Genomic DNA, 21,261 nt, shown 5'->3' with positions numbered 1-21,261 from the left:
CTAAACAAGCACACACACCTACCCTTATTATATGCAGGGGGGCAAGCTCCCCTGCACACCCACACCCCCTCTACTTAAATATTCTAACTCAAAGGTCGCACTACATACACACACACACACACACACACACACACACACACACACACACACACACACACACACACACACACACACACACACAAAACACCACCACACAAACTACATTCCTCTCGCACACACACATCACAGTAACAACACACACTGCAGCCTCTACCCAACACCCTTACACATAAACACTTACCTGAATCCATGAACACAGCACAACACCAGAACCGTTAATTCAAAATCTCCCACATTTGAGATTTTGAATTTCGCAGTTCTGGGGTTGCGATCTTCCAATTCTTCTACTTTATGAGCTTGAGATTCTGAAATTCGAGATTTCAGAATTTCAAGCTTATAAAGTGTTCCCATTAATTTATATAACTTGCTGCACAATATACTCATTCAGTTGTTCCAGGAAGATGAAATGTATGCATTAGCACTGAACTAAAACAGAAGACTGAAAGCCTCCTTAAGCAGAATAAATTACGGTGCAGCTCGAACCAGAAAGATTTTATTATTTAAAATATACACAGATATTCCATGTGTTGAAACAAAATTATTCCATAGGGTTAAGCGCTTTCATCTGTTGCCACACAGACTTCATCAGAACCTACTGATTGTTATTTTACAATAGTTTATATAACCAGTTTGGCGCCAAAAAACTAATAAGACTTCTTAAAGATACATTCTTCTAATACATAATTATATTTACTTCCTAACATTATCTGTCTACTTCTAAAATACTAATAAATATCTGATAATATTTGTATCCACATTAAATGCAATTAATTAATATATATTTTTAAAAATAATTATTTTTAAAAATAAATAAATACATTATTAAAATACATTATTTAAAATTGATTATGTGAAATAGAATATATAAATTGTACATAATAGAATATACATACTAGAAAATAATGAATGAATATTGATGAATTAAAAATACATTGTAATGTACTAAAAAACATTGTATATACTAGGTAATTGTGAATATTAATGCAAACAAACAAAGTTAATATAGCATAGTGAATTTTAACTAAACATAGTTAATTAAATATAGACATGTGTAAACACTGTTGTTATACACTGCAGTAGCATCGTTATGTCCAAATGTGCATGATTATTCTATGGCGCAAAATTTATTCTAAAATTAAAAAAGGTTTCAAACTAATACTATCATTTATGCCTGGAAATCTTGTGGCATCAGTGAATATCTGCCACTTGCTTTCCAGTAAGGCTAAGTAAACTTTCCAATTGCCTCCTCTTGTACTGCAGTCAATATATTCAATAATAGAAAATTTGATTGTGTGTTCATGTCCTCTGCTGAATATGTGTTTGTATAAAGCATTCTTCATATCTCTTTTCTGAATCTTATAATAGTGCTCATATATTTGATTTTTAATTTTTCTCTCAGTCTTTCCTATATAAAATGCTGGGCAGGCATCGCATGAGGCAAGGTAAACTACATGTTGGGTGTTGCAATTTCCTGCCCTGCATTTTATATGTGTCTTATGGATGTTCTCTAACTTAATGCATGCTCCTTCATTTATATATCTACATTGATTACAAGAACCACATTTCGAAGTTCCCTTTATTGTTTTCTTGTATTTCTCAATGTATGTTGCCCTCTCCAATAACTTTTTAATATTTGGAGCCGTCTTGAATACTAGAATACTAGTTCTAGACCACAATTATATTCAATTTCAAGGGGAGTTTTTTAGGCAAAGCAGAGGGGTTGCTTTGGGCGACTCTTGTGCCCCTATTTTTGCAAATCTTGTAATGTTAGATTGGGAGTCAAAATATGTGTTTCAAAGTGAATTTTTCCATCACATAGTTTTATATGTTAGATTTTTAGACGACCTATTTATTCTATGGAATGGTACGTATGATGAAATTATTTCTTTTATTAATTACATAAATGATACGACAGATTTTCTGAAATTTACATACAATATTAACAAAAAAGGAATAGCATATTTAGACACATATATAAGTCACACAAGTAATGGTTTTGAATCAAAAATACATAGGAAAACCATATTTTCTAATGATTATATAGAATATAGTAGCAGTCATCCACCATATATATTCAAAAATGTGGTAAAAGGACAGTGTGTTAGAGCAGCACACATGTCATCAAGTAAAGTCATAATGGAAAAAGAATTAGAAACAATATTTAACATGTTTAGCAATAGGGGTTACCCCAACCCCATGTTAAATGATGTAGTTGGATATGTAAAACGGCAATGGGGTATTAAGTTTCTACCTCTTCTAGGTACATCATGTGTTAGTGTCAAAGGAAAAGGTATGAGGGATACCTCAGAAGCATTCAATAGAGTGTGTGTGATAATGTATACTCCTTTTGCAAATCATATAAAGGATATATTGAATAGACATTGGGATATGATAACAATTACAGAAAGTGTAGCCATGGTTTTAGGCAAACAACCGAAATGTGTATTCAAGATGGCTCCAAATATTAAAAAGTTATTGGAGAGGGCAACATACATTGAGAAATACAAGAAAACAATAAAGGGAACTTCGAAATGTGATTCTTGTAATCAATGTAGATATATAAATGAAGGAGCATGCATTAAGTTAGAGAACATCCATAAGACACATATAAAATGCAGGGCAGGAAATTGCAACACCCAACATGTAGTTTACCTTGCCTCATGTGATGCCTGCCCAGCATTTTATATAGGAAAGACTGAGAGAAAAATTAAAAAACGAATATATGAGCACTATTATAAGATTCAGAAAAGAGATATGAAGAATGCTTTATACAAACACATATTCAGCAGAGGACACGAACACACATTCAAATTTTCTATTATTGAACATATTGACTGCAGTACAAGAGGATGCAATTGGAAAGTTTACTTAGCCTTACTGGAAAGCAAGTGGCAGATATTCACTGATGCCACAAGATTTCCAGGCATAAATGATAGTATTAGTTTGAAACCTTTTTTAATTCTAGAATAAATTTTGCACCATAGAATTATCATGCACATTTGGACATAACGATGCTACTGCAGTATATAACAACAGTGTTTACACATGTCTATATTTAATTAACTATGTTTAGTTAAAATTCACTATGCTATATTAACTTTGTTTGTTTGCATTAATATTCACAATTACCTAGTATATACAATGTTTTTTAGTACATTATAATGTATTTTTAATTCATCTATATTCATTCATTATTTTCTAGTATGTATATTCTATTATGTACAATTTATATATTCTAGTTCACGTAATCAATTTTAAATAATGTATTTTAATAATGTATTTATTTATTTTTAAAAATAATTATTTTTAAAAATATATATTAATTAATTGCATTTAATGCGGATACAAATATTATCAGATATTTATTAGTATTTTAGAAGTAGACAGATAATGTTAGGAAGTAAATGTAATTATGTATTAGAAGAATGTATCTTTAAGAAGTCTTATTAGTTTTTTGGCGCCAAACTGGTTATATAAACTATTGTAAAGTAACAATTAGTAGGTTCTGATGAAGTCTGTGTGGCAACACATGAAAGCGCTTAACCCTATGGAATAATTTTGTTTCAACACATGGAATATCTGTGTATATTTTAAATAATAAAATCTTTCTGGTTCGAGCTGCACTGTAATTTATTCTGCTTAAGGAGGCTTTCAATCTTCAGTTGGTGGATTCTACGGTAGTTTGTTTGTTACTGAACTAAAACAGGTTACTTTACAACTTCCCAAAAAGTGAAGTCTTCATTCATTTCTCTGCACTAACTCCTTCAGAATTTCTGTGCACTTCAGCTTGTCAGTCCTTTCTTTGTGGATGTGCAGAAGTATTAGATGATTGTACATTTTCTCTGTCATAATAGATCTTAAATATTATTTTATTTTGTGTTGGGTAGAAAATGTCCTTTCCCTAGCTGCTGTACTCATTGGTACAAGGAGGTAAATTTGGAGTAGCTTTACTACTTCAGTGTACAGCATTGGCTGTTGACAGTCCTTGGCCACCAAAGCATAAATTATAGTGTCAATAGAGTGTACAGTTGTCACCTCTGGGAACACCTGCTGTAAAAGTCCTGGGAGCAGCTGCAGCTGTGCATTCAAGCTATCAATGCTTATGTCTTTACCTCCATACATTCTCTCAACTTGAGGTGGAATAGCAAATGAAGTGCCACTGGCTGCTTTTAGCAGCATATTCTCCGTGGAAGACAGTAAGATGTATGTTTCCTGATTAAAATGATGGTTGAGTTCAGAAAGGCATGCATCAATACACTCAATGAAACACTGATGATACCAGTCTTTTGCAGGATCATGGTGGGGATGAGGTGCAGTACCATCCTGTAACCTTGCTGGGACTGTGTGCTTTCCAGGACGCTCTGGCTCTTTAACAATCTGTATTTGCTGTCCTTGATCGTGTCAAACACTTGATTAAAGTTATTACTTTGCCTTTCAAGTCTAACTTAAGGTTATTTATGCTACTTATTGTAGTTTGTGCCATCACTGTTTTTGCTTGTAACATACTTTCTACTTGTTCCAATAAACTAAATATGTTATACGAAACAATAAGTCCAAAGTATGTTATAAACATGGTCATCATTGCTAACAGCCCTCTGCTTTACTTTGCACATTAAAGGTCTTGTCATGTTGAAGGTCTTGTAAAGTGTCATAGAGTCTTTTATAGTTGGTTAAAATACCCTTAATGCTGTTTGCCCTAGCTGTCCATCTTGTTGAGCAAAGTAGATGTAGTCCTATCATACTATACGGATCATCATCTCCTGATACTATAGTTTCAAAATGAGCTCTTCTCTGAGGTGATGCTTAATTGAGTACAGTAGCATCTTGAACAAAAGAGAGGCCATCCTGAATAGCATTGTTAGTTTTTGCACAGTTTTGCAATACCAATTTTAAACAATTATTGGCACAGTGCACATTTAAAGGAAGTGTATCGCCCTTTCTAATTCTGATAGCAGTTCCAGAAATGCATCCACTCGTGTTGGCTGCTCCATCATATGCTTGTCCTCTTAAGTTTTCCATTGGCAAATAACATCTCAATAAAACATCTTTCAGTGAATGTGTGATTGATTCTGCATCTGTATTTTCCATTTCATACATTCCAATAAAATTTTCCTGTAGAGTGAACTCTGCTCATGCTGACTTATGTCCTGTCATTCATCTGCTATTATAGAATAAAGCTTAGATTTGCACCTTATTTCATGTAATAAATTCAGTAGAACCTGATAAGCCATGATCTCCACGATTTCATTCACAACATCAGAACTCTGATATTGTCCCTCTGGCACCCACTTCATCAGCTCTGGTACATCTTCTGCACTTGTCAGCATCAACTGTTTCAAACTGCTTTCCTGTTCTTTTCCACAAATGGCCAGTCTTTGTCTTACTAAAAATGTTATTGATGTCACCTGCTTTTGGAACAGTGTACGGTTCTTCAGTTGTACCTGGGAATGTTGCTGGATATGTTGAGCAGCAATGTTCATTTTACTGTTTTGAAAGCACTGTACTTCTCAATAGCTTCACAGTGGAGTGAGGTCAGTTGATGTTTGTTAAATTTTTTGATTGCTTTCTTCCAGTCAATGAATCCAGTCAAATAGAATGCAGGCGTACCACAGTGTAAAGATGTAAGGAGTTTTCTTGTCATTACACAATGGCAGTAATAACAATATACACATCCCTTGGACTGGCAGTAGGTTAACCAAGAGAAAAATGAAAACCATTGTGGTTGACAACTTCTGCATTCAGTTTTTGATTTACTTCTCACAACAGTTTGCTTAATGCAGGTTTCTTTTACATTTCTTAGTTGGAAAATCTCATCAATATTGCTGCAACAAACTGAATTGCATGTTAGAAAACAGAAATGAACAGTAGTCATACCTGCTGGCTGAAATGGAGCATTTTCTCAGCTGCATGATAAGTTCTTAAAGTAGGATCATTTTTAAGAAGTTGACCTCTACTTGCATTTCTTTTGTTACCACCTTTGTCCAGGAGTGAAGAAATGTCACCTTCTTGTATTCTGCATCTTCCAAGGTAGAGTGCACATCTGGAAAGTGACTGTAGAAAACAGTCATGGTGTAATCATCAAAATCTGTACTTAAAGTGCAGCTGGCAGCATCACTATTTTCAGGGTTATTGTGGTAGGAAAAAAAACAAATCTAATGTCATCTTCAGAAAATCCTCTGCTGGTTTCCTGGGTGGAAACTCCCAGATATGCTCAGAATTAGTCCAAAATGATAAAAAAATCACTGAACCCACAGACATTGCCAACATACTGGCAGACAGGTTCAGTGCAAATTTCTCCCCTCCCTCCCCCCCAAAAGGAGAAATATCTATCCCACCAGAGTCTAGCCTCCCAAACATCTCAGATGCCCAGGTGAGAGCTGCTCTCTCTAAAGCAAAAAACACAGCATCAATGGGACCGGACGGTGTCCCCGGCTGTGTGCTACATGAACTCAATGAGGAACTAAACCCACACATAAGGCTGCTGTTTAATCTTAGCCTTACTACAGGATACGTACCCAAAGAATGGCGTACAGCAACTGTGGTCCCACTCCACAAAGGCGGTGCTTCTACGGACCCTGGAAATTACCGCCCCATAAGCTTGACGAGCCTTGTCTGCAAAGCTATGGAGAGGATCATAATGGAACTCATAAATAAAGACATTGGGGACCTACAGACACTGGCTCCTACCCAATTTGGCTTTGTCAAGGGCATATCCTGCCTATTGAACTTAGTCGACATTTTCAAAACAGTCACTAAGGCCATTGATGAGGGTAAGGCAGTTCACACAGCCTACCTTGACCTAGCAAAAGCGTTCGACCCAATACCCCACTCGGGCATCATAGAAAAGCTCACCAGCTTAGATGTAAACCCATATGTCACAAGATGGGTTGCAAACTGGCTCAAGGACAGAACACACAGGGTTAGAGTTGCTGGTGCCATGTCAGACTCTAAGCCGGTCACGAGCGGTGTCCCACAGGGCTCAGTCCTGGGCCCCCTCTTGTTCGGCATTTATTTTTCTGAAGTGCAGGCAAACATAGGGGATTGTGGTTGACAAAATTTGCAGATGACTGCAAACTGGGCACCATAATTGACACTCCATCAGACACAGACATCCTCCAGAGAGGTCTCATAGAAATGGATAACTGGTGCCAGAGCCATGGCCTTAAGCTAAATGCCAAAAAATGTATAGTCATACCCTTTGGGAAAAACAAGGTAACCCTAATTACCACATAGGTGGTAATCCATTAAACACGGAAGAAGTTATCAGGGACCTGGGGACCCAAGTTGACAGTAACCTCTCTTTTGACACTCACATTGCCAAAGTGGTTAGGAAGACCTTCTACATTGCCCACCTGATCATGAAGGGATTCACATCCAGATCAGGAGAGGTCATTGTACCCCTGTACTCTTCACTTATCAGACCAATGATTGAGTACAACGCCCCATTCGGAATGTACCTTACCCGACACCTGCAGCAGTTGGAAAGACCCCAAAAGTTCCTCACCAAAAGGATAAAGGTGATCAAACATATGTCATACGATGCCCGACTGAAGAAACTCCAGCTCTATTCAGTCGCATACCGTCTGCTCAGAGGTGATCTGTGCCTGACATACAAGGCCATGTCCAACCCGGAATTAATGGACATGCTCCACCTCAAAAAATCCAAATCCACCAGAGCCACGAGAGCAAGAGACTTAAACCTCAACACAGATATAAACAGGACGTGCTGGAGGGACAGATTCATCACCCAGAGACTCTCTACACTATGGAACAGAATCCCAGTCCATGTGAGGCAGAGCCCCTCACTGACTCTGTTCAAGAGAAATCTTGACGAGTGGATGGGAGATCGTAGATTTACCCCGGGAATCATCTCTGTATCACTGCTGGACAGAGGCACAGCAAACTAATGGGTATAGTATTCTCATCCTAAGGGGTGGTGAAAGCCACACACACTCTGGCTAGGCTTATAAATGCCCTAGGGCAGATAGCCTAGTATGAACCTATGAACCTATAGTTTGTTACTTGAAGCAGAGGTGTTTACATTAATAAAATCGAATAAAAACTGCACCAAAAGCTCACACACCAAATATTTTATTTAAACAAAAAAGTAAGCGCTTTCGCAACTAACCAAGTTGCTTCATCAGACAGCTAGTAAAATACTATAGAACATTTAAATAAATAAAAGACATGTCAGGTGATCAGCACTGCTAAGGTCATTGGTTATAGTTAATTAAAAAATTGTCATGATTAGTTAAATTAAAAACACATGAGTGCTGTGCATTGTATAGCCTTACTAAGCTCTTATAATAGTAGAGAAAGCATTTCACATAACAATAGCACTGCACATAACAACAAGCTAAACATTTCTGTATATATCATGCTAAAAATTAAAGGTTCCAAGGACAGGTTGCTAGAATTTATGTGGAAATGGACGTGCTTTGAGAAAAGGTTTAAGGGAAGCAATGCCATTCAAACCTGGGGGGTTTTCAGCATTAAGCTTCATTATCCATTCTTGCTCAATGCTTTAGGTGTAATTCTCAATGTTGCCCCCTCTGATGATAGAATGTATTACTTGTATCACAAAAAATTAAAAAATATGTGTAGGATCTTCACAGCTTACATGGTTAGCTAATGCACTGCTGTCTTTCTTATTTTTAATGACCCTAATATGTTCAAGCACTCTATCTTTGAACATTCTATTATTTTTTCCTACATAAAATGAATGGCAGGGCACACAGAAAGAGAAGTATACTACATTAGAAGTTCTGCAGTTGGCAAAGCATTTGCTCTTAATGTTAAAGCCTAAAGATGGATGGGTATAACTGGTACTAACATGAATGTGTTGGCAGGCTATGCAATGCTTGCAAGAAAATGTGCCAAAGCGATCATTTTTACCAGTATGCTGTGATCTTTTTTTATTGCACAAATACTGTTTCAGTGAGATGTTATTCCTAAATGTAAAAGAGGGGGATTTTCCAATTTTGTCTGTCAACCCAGGTGTTTTTTCTAAAATACTGCAATGTTTTTTAATGATGTTGGTATATTCATTAATATCAGGTCCAGCATGCATCCTTGACACATTTCTAAGAATGTTGTCAAAGGACAAGTTTATAAGATTTTGACAATACACAGCAACGACAGAGCAGCACCGCTAGCTCTGGAAGTAGCTAAACAAGAATTTTTAGATAGAGGATATAGCGCAAAAGACATTGACAGTGCCATTACTGAAGCCTGGAGGCAACGCAGTGGCAGATGCAAACCATATCTCAGTGAAGGTTAATCTTTGGATTCAGAGCAGAGACTGGAGTGCAACACCACTGGTTTTAGGGTTGTTATGCAATATTCCAGTGATATTAATGAATATACCAACATCATTAAAAAAACATTGGAGTATTTTAAAAGAAATACCTGGGTTGACAGACAAAATTGGAAAATCCCCCTTTTTTATGTTTAGGAATAACATCTCACTGAAACAGCATTTGTGCAATAAAAAGAGATCACAGCATACTGGTAAAAATGATCGCTTTGGCACATTTTCTTGCAAGCATTGCATAGCCTGCCAACATTCATGTTAGTACCAGTTATACCCATCCATCTTTACGCTTTAACATTAAGAGCAAATGCTTTGCCAACTGCAGAACTTCTAATGTGGTATACTTCTCTTTCTGTGTGTCCTGCCATTCATTTTATGTAGGAAAAACTAATAGAATGTTCAAAGATAGAGTGCTTGAACATATTAGGGACATTAAAAATAAGAAAGACAGCAGTTCATTAGCTAATCATGTAAGCTGTGAAGATCCTACACATATTTTTCAATTTTTTGTGATACAAGTAATACAACCTGATATCAGAGGGGGCGACATTGAGAATTACACAGGAAGCATTGAGCAAGAATGGATACTGAAGCTTAATGCTGAAAACCCCCCAGGTTTGAATGGCATTGCTTTCTTTAAACCTTTTCTCAAAGCACGTCCATTGCCACATAAATTCTGGCAACCTGTCCTTGGAAGCTTTAATTTTTAGCATGATATATACAGAAATGGTTAGCTTGTTGTTATGTGCAGTGTTATTGTTATGTGAAATGCTTTCTCTACTTTTATAAGAGCTTAGTAAGGCTATACAATGCACAGCACTCATGTGTTTTTAATTTAACTAATCATGGCAATTTTTTAATTAACTATAACCAATGACCTTAGCAGTGCTGATCACCTGACATGTCTTTTATTTATTTAAATGTTCTATACTATTTTACTAGCTGTCTGATGAAGCAACTTGGTTAGTTGCGAAAGCGCTTACTTTTTTGTTTAAATAAAATCTTTGGTGTGTGAGCTTTTGGTGCAGTTTTTATTCTATTTGATTTTATTTTCTCTGCACCTTGCTCTGTTTCCCTGGAACTACTTTATCTTTTATGTGTTTACATTAATATTTCAGAAGCAATTTCACATGCAGAATTTGTCTCTGCTCTGACGTTCTGGATGCTTGAAATGGTAATGGAAGGGTCATGGATATCTGTGATTTTCAGAACTATTGCTGAACCAAATGAATAGCTTTTGCTTTTGAGGGATATTTGCAGCAATATCTGCAAGCTCTTTTGTGGCCTGCTTCCACTTTCTTTCAGATTTTGGCATCTTTAGTTTCAGATGAAGGTTGGTCTGCTCCTTACAGAGTTGGTCAGCCTCATTGAATAGCGTTCTCCACAGTTAGGGTCAGTATGTATCCTTGTTAATGGACTGTTACCTGCACATAAAATATTTACATTAAAGTATTATCTGAAATTGTTTTCTACCAGTGAAGCCTATTCTATATCCACCAAGTATTTTCTACCACTAAAGATATATATATATATATATATATATATATATATATATATATATATATATATATATATATATATATATATATATATATATATATATATATATATATATATATATATATATATATATATATATATATATATACTCATACACACACACACACACACACACACACACACACACACACACACACACACACACACACACACACACACACACACACACACACACACACACACATACACACACACACACGGCACATGGGACTGACTTTGCACAATGCGCAAATGTGAGTCTTTTATCACAGCAAGATAAAAGACTTTTATACAGTTAATCCCTTGGGCCAATCAGATAAAAACACAATAAGCTTTCTACCAGCAGTTCCCAACTTGGATGTGTTAAATTCAACTCCAGAGTACAAAAGAACCGTTGTAATGTAAAATTAACTGGTTTTGAACTCAAGTGCAGTAATACATGCTTTCCAACAACAGATTTCCTGCAATATCAGGAATCTTTGGAAATAAATTCACTAACCATGTGAAGTGCTCCAGAAAATACAGAAAAAAGTGTGCAACTAAAGAGAACACAGAGAAATTTGAAAAGCTTAGAAATATTTTGGCACACTCAGGGGGAACTTTGGCAAACTTAGAACATCTTTTGCAGTACCAGGAGGTTAGAAAATACTAGAATACTGTTAAAACAATATAAGAGCATTGCAGTGACAAACTGGTGGCATTTTTTAATAAGTGCAGGTTGAAACACATGATAAATTCAACCAAGTCAATAAATCCAGCAAATAAGTGCTATATATCAATAAGACAGTTACAGCAAGTGAAAAACATACTTATATCAGGTGTAGGCCCACATGGTTTTAAAAGCAATCCAAGTCTTGTAATCACAGGTGCCCTAGATAGGCACAGGGATGCTGTGAATAAATGAGCACAATCTCACAAAAGAGTAATTAATTTACACAAGCAGGATGAAAGACTTTTACACAATTAATCCCTCAGGCCAATCAGATAAAAACACAATAAGGCTTCTACTAGAAGTTTCCAACTTGGATGGATCAAATTCCATGGAAATAAGTTCACTAACCCTGAAATGTTCAAAATACAGATAAAAGTGCTCAACACATATTATAATACACTACTCTCTTCTTGCACTGCATTCTTACAGAAAGGACCCCAAACCAAGTATCGGCAAACTGCAATTAATATCCAAACAAAGTTATAGGCTCAAGGGTTCATCGATTTATATGAGGTTACTATGCTAATGGCCATAGGACATTTACCAGCCTAGCAATGACATACCCATGTTCCCACAGGCCATTTCCTTTTACCTAGACTTCAGAGAAATAGATTACAAATAGTAAAGCATCCAGCATAAATGTATAAACCCATATATTATTTTTTTATTTATTTTACATTTGTTGACTGGGCTAGTCTAAGTGGATATATGTCCATTTTCAATAGAGGCCAGAGGAGAAAGGCTCCCAGAAAATATATTATACAGAGGTACAAAAAAAGAAGAAGAATACAATTACATAAGTATGTAACATAACCGATTAACATATGTTGTAGCAGCAGTTCTAAAGTTACACATAGGAGAACTTTTTTATTGGACATTTGGAGCACAAAACACATTTTATGTCCATACATTTACACAGCACAGTAAGGGGGATAAACCAAACATTTTTTTTTTGCTTCAACAAAGCTAGTAGAGGAGAGAAAAGTTTCAGAAAATAAATGTTTTAGTTGAGAAAGTGTTAAGGCAAGAGGAGATAGTATCAGTCAGGACTGGTGCATGGGCATAGCCATTGGGATTTTATGAAGATTCTTAATTGGTTCTTGAAAAGATGGGTGGATGTAAGGGACGTTAGTTCACTTTGAAGTTTGTTCCAAGTATTTCCAACAGAGTAAGAAAACAGGCAGTCCCCGGATTTGTTGCTGGATTTTATGGTAGCTACTTGTAACTTCTTAGTGGATCGTAGGGTAGGAAGATTTCTATAAGTATTGAAGAGGTTACAGAATATGGGAGTATTTGTGGGATGATGTAAGATCTTGTGGATAAAAGTGAGTTGCTGGAAAAGTAGCTGGTTTTGTACTTCCGGCCATCCTAGAAATTTAAGATTTTGGCAATGATGGGTTCGAAATGGGGCACCGGTGGCAAATCTGTCTATGTTGTTTTAAGAGGTTGCCAGTTTATTTAGATTGCTTTTGGATAGGTTAGTATAGATGGGGGAGGCATAAAGAAGGGGTGAAATTAGGTGAGTTTGGGCAATAGTAATCTTGGCTGAGGCTGTGAGAAAGGGTTGAGTCTATAAAGGAATCCAAGTTTTCTTTTAACAGATTTAATAGTCAAATTAATGCGTGTGTCAAAGTTAAGATTATTATCTATTGTTACACCCAGGAGTTTGGTGGTAGTGTCGGGAGCAATTTCTGTACCAGTATTTGATGTAACTATGAAATTGATAGGAGGGGACTTCTGTGTGGGAGTAAACAATAATAATGTATTTTTTTGGGGTTCAGGAGGAGACATCATTAATGGAACTGATTTTCCACTAAGGTAAAGATTTTTTGTGTACTGGTTTGGAGTTCCGCCGGAGAGGATGCTGCACAGATCAGTGTCGAATCATCGGCATATTGTATGCAGGTAGTTTGGGGAAGGGAGGTTTTCCGATCATTAATGAAAACAGTGAAAAGGAGTGGTCCCAGAATAGATCCTTGTGGGACCCCAAGGGTGATCGGTAGCTGAGAGGATAAGTTATTGTCCCAAAGGACTGCTTTTTGTCTATTTTCAAGGTAGGATTGGAACCATTTTACTGCTTGAGAATCAATTGAAAGTGATTCATGTATATCTGACAATAATTGGCGGTTAACAATATCAAAGGCCTTAGAGAGGTCTATAAAGAGAGCTGAAGTAAGCAGGTTACTATTTTGATTTTTATTAATGCAGTCAGTAAAGGATAGGAGTGCAGTTGTAGCACTGTGGAATGGCCTGAAGCCATGTTGGCAGTCCACTAATAGGTTATTTTGGAGGAGATGATGCAGTAGTTGACAGTAAATACATCTCTCCATAATTTTTGCTAAAGGAGAGAGAGAAGGGCTCTGGGGCAGAAGTTTGAGAGTTCATTTGAGTTACCTCCCTTATGCAAAGAGATAATATGTGAGAGTTTCCAGAGAGATGGGATGTAATGATTCTGTTTATTAAGATGGACATAGGGTAGGCAAGCACTCCAGCTGCAATTTGCAGGTATTCAGCTGGGAGGAGGCCAGCTGATGGTGTACATGGTTTAAGTTTAAGAAGTAGGGTATGTATGAGAGATGTAGGAATGGGCTGGAGATGAAATGTCTGGGGCAAATTGGTTAGTGAGGGTGACTCTGTGGTGGTAGCAGGTGGTAAGGTATTTGCTAGGGATTGGACAGTTTCAGAGAAAAATTTATTAAAAGTGTCAGCAATTTGGTTGGGAGAATTTTGAGTTAAGTTAGAGGGGGTAGGTGTTTTGGACTGTCCTGGATGGCGCAGTTTGTTGATTCCTGACCAGAATTTTTGTGGTTTTTGCTGTTGGGTCTGTTGGATTTTGAGGTAGTAGGTAGCTTTTGTTTTGTCAAGGAATATAGATCTTTTCGTGGTATTATGAAGCTGTCTAATGTTTAGATGATCAATTGGGTTTTTAGTTTTCGTCTATTTGGACCAGATTTTATTTCTCAGTTAAATATTATGCCTTGGGTCATTAGAGAGCCAGAGAGCTGGCTTGTTTTTAGTTCTAACAGTGCAAGAGGGAGCATGGTGATCTAGGATTTGCAAACATTTATTGTTAAAGAATAAGACTGCTTTGTCAAGAGGTAGGTATTTTAAGGGTGATCAATTGCAAGCTTTGAGCCCTGCTTGGAAGTTTACTGGGTTGAGATATTTCTTGTTCTGGGTAGTTCTAAATGTTATTTGATTGGAAATTAAGGTCTTTTGTCTAGTTATGAAGGTAAGAGAATGGTCACTAATTTCATCGGGAAGTATACCTGTTTTATAAGCGTACCATAAACACTCAATAAATAACTAATAAATGAAAAATATAATATGCTGTGGGGTAAATAAGTTTCTGTAGTGAAAACATACAATCCATTGCAAATAGAAAATTATTACAGGGAGGATTCAATAAAAAGTAAAATTGTAAATAAACATTCCATCGGAATCCCAGTGATTCTTTTTTTTTTCTCTTAGAAAATATAAAAAGAGCGTGTGTGTTTTGTGTGTGTGCGTTGGTGTAGGTGTGTCTGTGTATTTGTGCTTGTTGCTTCTGCATGTGTATGTATTTGTAGCATGTGGGTGAGTGTGTGCTTGTAGTCTGGATGAGAGAGTGTATCTCTGTGAGCTTGTTGCATATGAGTATGTTTTGCCTGACTCTGCGTGAATGTGTGTATGTGTATATGTATCTGGGTGTATCAGTTTTAATTATTGCAAACATGTGGCATAACAATGACTGTTGCTGCTTCACATTGCAGTACAGTTTGGTTTTCAGTTGGTGTGCCTTTTGTGCAGACTTAATGTCTTCCCATGCACATTTTCCTCCAGTGGTGTTGCATGGGGGTGGGGGGGGGTGCTGTGCACTGAGCATTCCCTACACTAAAGGAAAGGAGTCTTGCTCATTTAATTTTTTTCAAAGACATTGCCTAAACATGGATAATATTCATGCTTTCCTTTGAAAGAATGCATATTTTCTTTTGAGTAAAGTGAAGCAAGCCAGTAATGCTGTCTTCACACAGCTTACTCATAGGCTTCATTTTCTTTTACTGTGCATGCCCACAGAATGTTGCTTACAAAGTGTATTGCAGGGATTGCTAGCATACACCTTAGCTGTGGAAATAACAAACAAATGTTAACAAATGTTAAATAAATAAATAAAGAAAGAAAATAAACAGAGCTATATATTTGTAGTGCCAGCCAAACACTTACCCCTCCCCCACACAAACACACTGAAATACCATGCTGGAAATAAAGGATTACTCTTAAAGGGAACTCCACATAATTTAGTTGGAATGCTTACAAACCAAGGTTTGCCATCTAGTATTGGGTATGCATGGAGCAGAGCATGGAAACTTTTAGTAAGGAAAATGTACATTTCTCAAGCAATCCCTTCAGCAGTTTCACCAAGTATGCACAAGCACCAAAATGGCATATTTCCCCAAGTGATACCTTCATGCAGACCTCTGAACTGTCCCGAATTACTCGATTTTTACCGAGTTTTGGGGTCCAGATAATGGCGCACCACAATTCCCAAGTGGCACCCCTTCAATTCCGATTTATTAGCGCTGTTTTTTTAATTTTTAATTTTCGCGCTTCGTGAGCTGAAATCATCACGTGCACGATGACGTCAGCTCCACCAGCCTGTCGGACTTCAGCTCGCACTCGTACTTATCATGTACCACATATTTCCGTCTCTGGTTCAAATGCTTTTGTGAGCGGCAATCACCAGAGCCGGAAATGTTTTCGCTGGCTGGATGATGTATCTATTTAGTTAGCAAAGAAGAGACAGAAAGGATTTCGCTGGCTGGATCTATTTATTTAGCAGAGAAGACGCTCGAGGAAAGGAGTTTGAAGACACTGGCTGGATTATTTATTTAGAAGATGTTCGCGAGCTAGGATTTTATTTAGAAGAAGATGGACGCTCGCTGGATGTAATTAGAGGTAAGGTGTGTGTGTGTGTGTGTGTGTGTGTGTGTGTGTGTGTGTGTGTGTGTGTGTGTGTGTGAGTGAATGCACATATGCATATATGTGATGAGTCTGTGTATATTTGAGTATGTACAGAGAATAGCTAGCTGCCTGATGTCAAACATACACACACGCACACACATACACATACACACATTCTTGGGGGCCGGGGGGAGGTGTATGATAAGTGTCTGAGATGCGACTCTGTGGCTTGATGCAGAGGTGGATATTTTGGGGGTTTCAAACATAATTTTCACCTTTGATATTTTGCTGCTAGATAACCATGATATGTGACTACTGTGTTTGCTTGTTGCACTTGGATTAATCATCTTCACTGAAAGGGATATTAAGTGACTGTGACCTGGATGAGGTGCACATGAGATGGAGAGTAAGAAATGTGGCCTCCCACAAGAGGTAATAGAATGTAAGAAACACATATAGAGGCAGATGAGGACAATTTACCCACAAAGGACCCCTTCTACACAACAGATGCCACCAATATGTCCTTAGTTCTTGTAGCAAGAGCTTATCAATAACAATGACATTTTCCATACCCTACTATCCATCTGTCCCCAAAATTTGCAGACCTGTGAACTCAAGGGTAACATAGTTTTATTTTATATAGTTGAAGGGAATGCTATGGAGTATGCTGTATGACAACTGTAGGGGCAGAAATGGAATACAGACAGCATGTGCCAAAGTGTACTTATAGGTGTGGGCAAACAGCTCTGATACCATGATTTGGAGTCACCCTGGGAAAAAAAATATTGTTATAGCATTACTGTTGAATGGGTTGGAGCCTAATATGAATGTGTATTTTATCTGTACTCTGTCTCCTTGTCTAATGGAGATCACTTTCGCAAAGTGGGATTAGTGAAAGCAGTTTTTTTTACTTAAGGCTACATTCAGTAATATGTAGAAAACTTTTCTGATTTGAAAAATAATTTAAAATGTGTGTGTCTGTCTTGGTGTTTGGGCGACACAATCTTAAAGGGAAATGGAGGATTACTCTTCCAAGCTACAGTATTTGAAATTTCGTAGTTTAAACTTTAGCTTTTTTAGAAACAAGCACTGCCTGACCTTTAAAGCATTTGACAATGATGTAGCAAGAGTTATTTTTGGGTTACATATGTATATTAACCTCAAAATGTACAGGCAAATAAATTCTGTATTTGTTGGACCAAATGGGAAAGCATGTAAAAGAAGGAAGTTTTATTGCAGAGATTTTTTTTTAGGAATAAATTACAATTTGGCACATACTGAAAGGATATCAACATTCTCTGGGCTATTTAAAGATAATCCATTTTTGGGTAGAGTGCCATGTATATTAAACTAAAGTTTTTGAGTAGATGTTCAATATTGGCAAATAGGCCTTAATACAGGTTACTGCATACAGATGAACATGTTGCAGGCATGGGGAGCATGGGTTCCGTCTCAGAAAATTACAGATTTGTACTGAGTTGCGAAAGGAGTAGTCTATTGAGAAGTTCAGGTGTTTGAAAGGAGAACATAAGCTGGCCTAGCAAGTACCACTCCCTGTACTTGATGTACGTTATGGTAGGTGACTTTGGTTGTGGTGTGGGTTATAATGCTGTTTCAATGAATGTGAGTTTCAAGGGCAGAGAAGTTTTAATGCCAAGTCTATTTTCATTGTTGGACAGTATTGATTTGTTTAGCAACCAGCTGTTTATTAGTGTTTGCATTGTGCCATAAAATGTAAAAATAAAATCCATATAATCATTGTAGAAGTAAAGCAGTATGCACACATTAGTGTTTATGGTAAATGGCATGAAATAGCCAGGTAATGGAACATTGGAATGGGTGCAGGGGAACTCTTGTGCTATATTTTGGTTTTCTGTTCTTCATTTTGCGTTTGAGTTGGTATCCCACAATTCCATTGGAGTGGGTGGGGTTACGCAATTGTGTATGCAAATTAGATGTTAATCAGCGTACAGATTTGTACCTATTTTTTATGGGCCTTGTCCAGATTTTTGATGTTTCCAGGTTGAGAGGTGTGCCTTCGTGGTATTTCCAATTATGCACAAACACCAAAATGAAGTATTTTCCCAAGGGATCCCTTCAGTACTGTCACTTAGTATGCACAAGTAACAAAAGGAAACATATCCCCCAGTGATCTCTTCAGTAGTTGAAGCAAGTATGCACAAAGACCAAAATAAAACATTTCCCCAAATGATCCTTTCAGTAGTCTCACAAAGTATGCAAAAGCACCATAACGAAACATTTCTTCTAGGAATTCCTTCTGTAGTTTGGCCATATATACACAAGCACTTCACTGACATCAAAATGAAGCATTTGTCCCAATGATCCCTTCAGTAGTTTGTCATTGTCTGCACAGTACTTCACTGACACCAAAATGACAGAAAAATATGAGGCAGAAATATGTCAGTCATATCGGAACAAGTGTGTGTCAGTCTAGGAGATGGAAGGCAGAAAAGTTCACACAATATTTTTCTAGATAGGAACCAATTGTCAGCACAAAATTAGCTAAATTGTCAAGCGATACTAAGCAAGCTGTTTCTTATTTATTTTTATTTATTTTATTTATTTTACATTTGTTCACCAGGAAATTCCGACTGGACCAGGTCCATTTTCAGCGGAGGCCCGGGGAGAAAAGCTCCGGCATCAAGTTATACAAATACAGTACATTCAGCATAATACACAAAACAGGTTACATCATGTATGCTGAGCATGGTAATATAACAAGAAATTAATAATACACTCCATGTAAAAGAAGCTATAGTGCATAGGTAAAAAAACAATGTCAGTTACAGTACATCAAGCACACTACACAAAACAGGTTACATTATGTAAGCTGAGCATAGTAATATGACAAAAAGTTAATAAAACGCACCAGGTAAAAGAGAGTATAGGACATAGGTAAAAAGACAATGTCAGTTAAAGATTGGTGAGAGTAGAAAATATATCAAGTAAGAATCTGCAGTTGAAAGTACTCTTTCAGATGACCATACTTGCAGAGGATCAGAGATCCAGCATGTGATAAGAGCGCAGTTTGGATAGATAGTAGCAGTGTGGGTAGGGTTATGTGATACAAGGACATAACCAGCTACTAAGAAGATGTGATTTGAGGGAGTTTTTGAATATGGATGTGGAGGGGGCAGTGGACACAGACAGGGGAATAGAGTTCCAATTTCTGGCAACGTTGTAAGAGTAGAGCGCTTTCCCTGCAATGTTGTTAGCCTTGGTGATAGAGAGGAGAGATTTTTAACTAGATCTTATGTGCTGGTTTGCAGTGTAGGCAGTAAGTAGGTTGGATAATGAGGGTTTTTTTTAGGATATTTGAGAATATTGTAGGCTGTGCCCAGCTGCTGATAGTTAAGTAGCTGTGGTAGCTCAAGCCATAGTTCTTTTAGTGCAGTACAGTGATGGGTTCTATAGGTTGAGTTAGTAGCAAACTTTGCTAGTTTATTGTAGCATGACTCTAGCTTATCTAGGTCACCTTGTCTGATTTGGATAAAGAGTGGTGCTGCGTATAATAGAGTTGAGGTGGGTTTGTGCAAGAGTGACTCTTGCTTTTTGTGAGAGAAAGGACTTATGCCTTTATAGGGAGCCTAGCTTTTTGTGTACTAGTTTTATGGTATGTGAGATGTGGACATCAAAGCAAAGATTGCTGTCTATTTCAATGCCCAAAAGTTTGGTGTGGTTAGAAGGGGAGATGGTGGTGCCGTCCTAAGATGTTATGGTAAAGGAGAGTTTTTTTTTATCTATTAGGGGTAAATAGTAACAGTTTTGTCTTTTTGGGATTTAGAATCAGTTGGAAACCTGATATCCATTTTTCTATTGAGTTAAAGGTATCTTGAGTGAGTGTATGTAAAGTGTTGGGGGATGAGACGGAGCAAATCAGGGTTGAATCATCTGCATATTGTATGAGTGTGAAATGTTGTGTAGAGCTATTGAGGTTATTTGTGAAAATAGAGAACAATAGTGGTCCCAGTATATAGCCCTGTGGGACTCCAATGGTGGTTGGAAGTTGTTGAGATAGAGTTCATTTCCACTGAACTGATTTTTGCCTGTCAGATAGGTAGCTTCTGAACCAGGCTATAGTAGAGCAGGTGAAGGATAGTGATGTTAGTGAGTCTAGTAGAATGGAGTGGGAGACCATATCAAATGCTTTTGAGAGGTCGAGAAAAATGGCTGATACGTATTTGTTATCATTCCTGTGAAGTTTTATATGATTAGTGAAGGATAGAAGGACTGTGGTGGTGCTGTGATGTGGACGGAAACTGTGTTGTGTGGTAGACAGTAGATTGTGTGTGTTGAGAAATGTCATCACTTGCAAGTGTATGCATTTCTCAAGAATTTTGTATAGGGGGCAAAGGATGGCAATAGGTCAGTAGTTGGAGAATTCGTAGGAGTTACCTCCTTTATGAAGAGGGATGATGTGAGACACTTTCCAGAGTTTGGGAATTTAAGATTCTAGTATCGAGTGGTTGATTAGGATGGAGACAGGATATGACAGGGAGTCACTAGCCATTTTTAGGTATGCAGCAGGTATGTTATCAGCTGCCAAGGTGATTGGCTTTAGTTTTTAGAGGAGTTTTTTGATAGTTGAGGTGGGCACTGATGATAGGCTGAAAGAAGGAATGATGTGGGGTGGGTT

The sequence above is a fragment of the Protopterus annectens genome, chromosome 7.part0 (assembly GCF_019279795.1).
Source record: "Protopterus annectens isolate FY-2018-M chromosome 7.part0, PAN1.0, whole genome shotgun sequence".
NCBI classification, from domain to species: Eukaryota; Metazoa; Chordata; order Ceratodontiformes; family Protopteridae; genus Protopterus; species Protopterus annectens.
The sequence above is the reverse complement of the archived record's forward strand: the minus strand, read 5'-3'. Positions refer to the sequence as shown.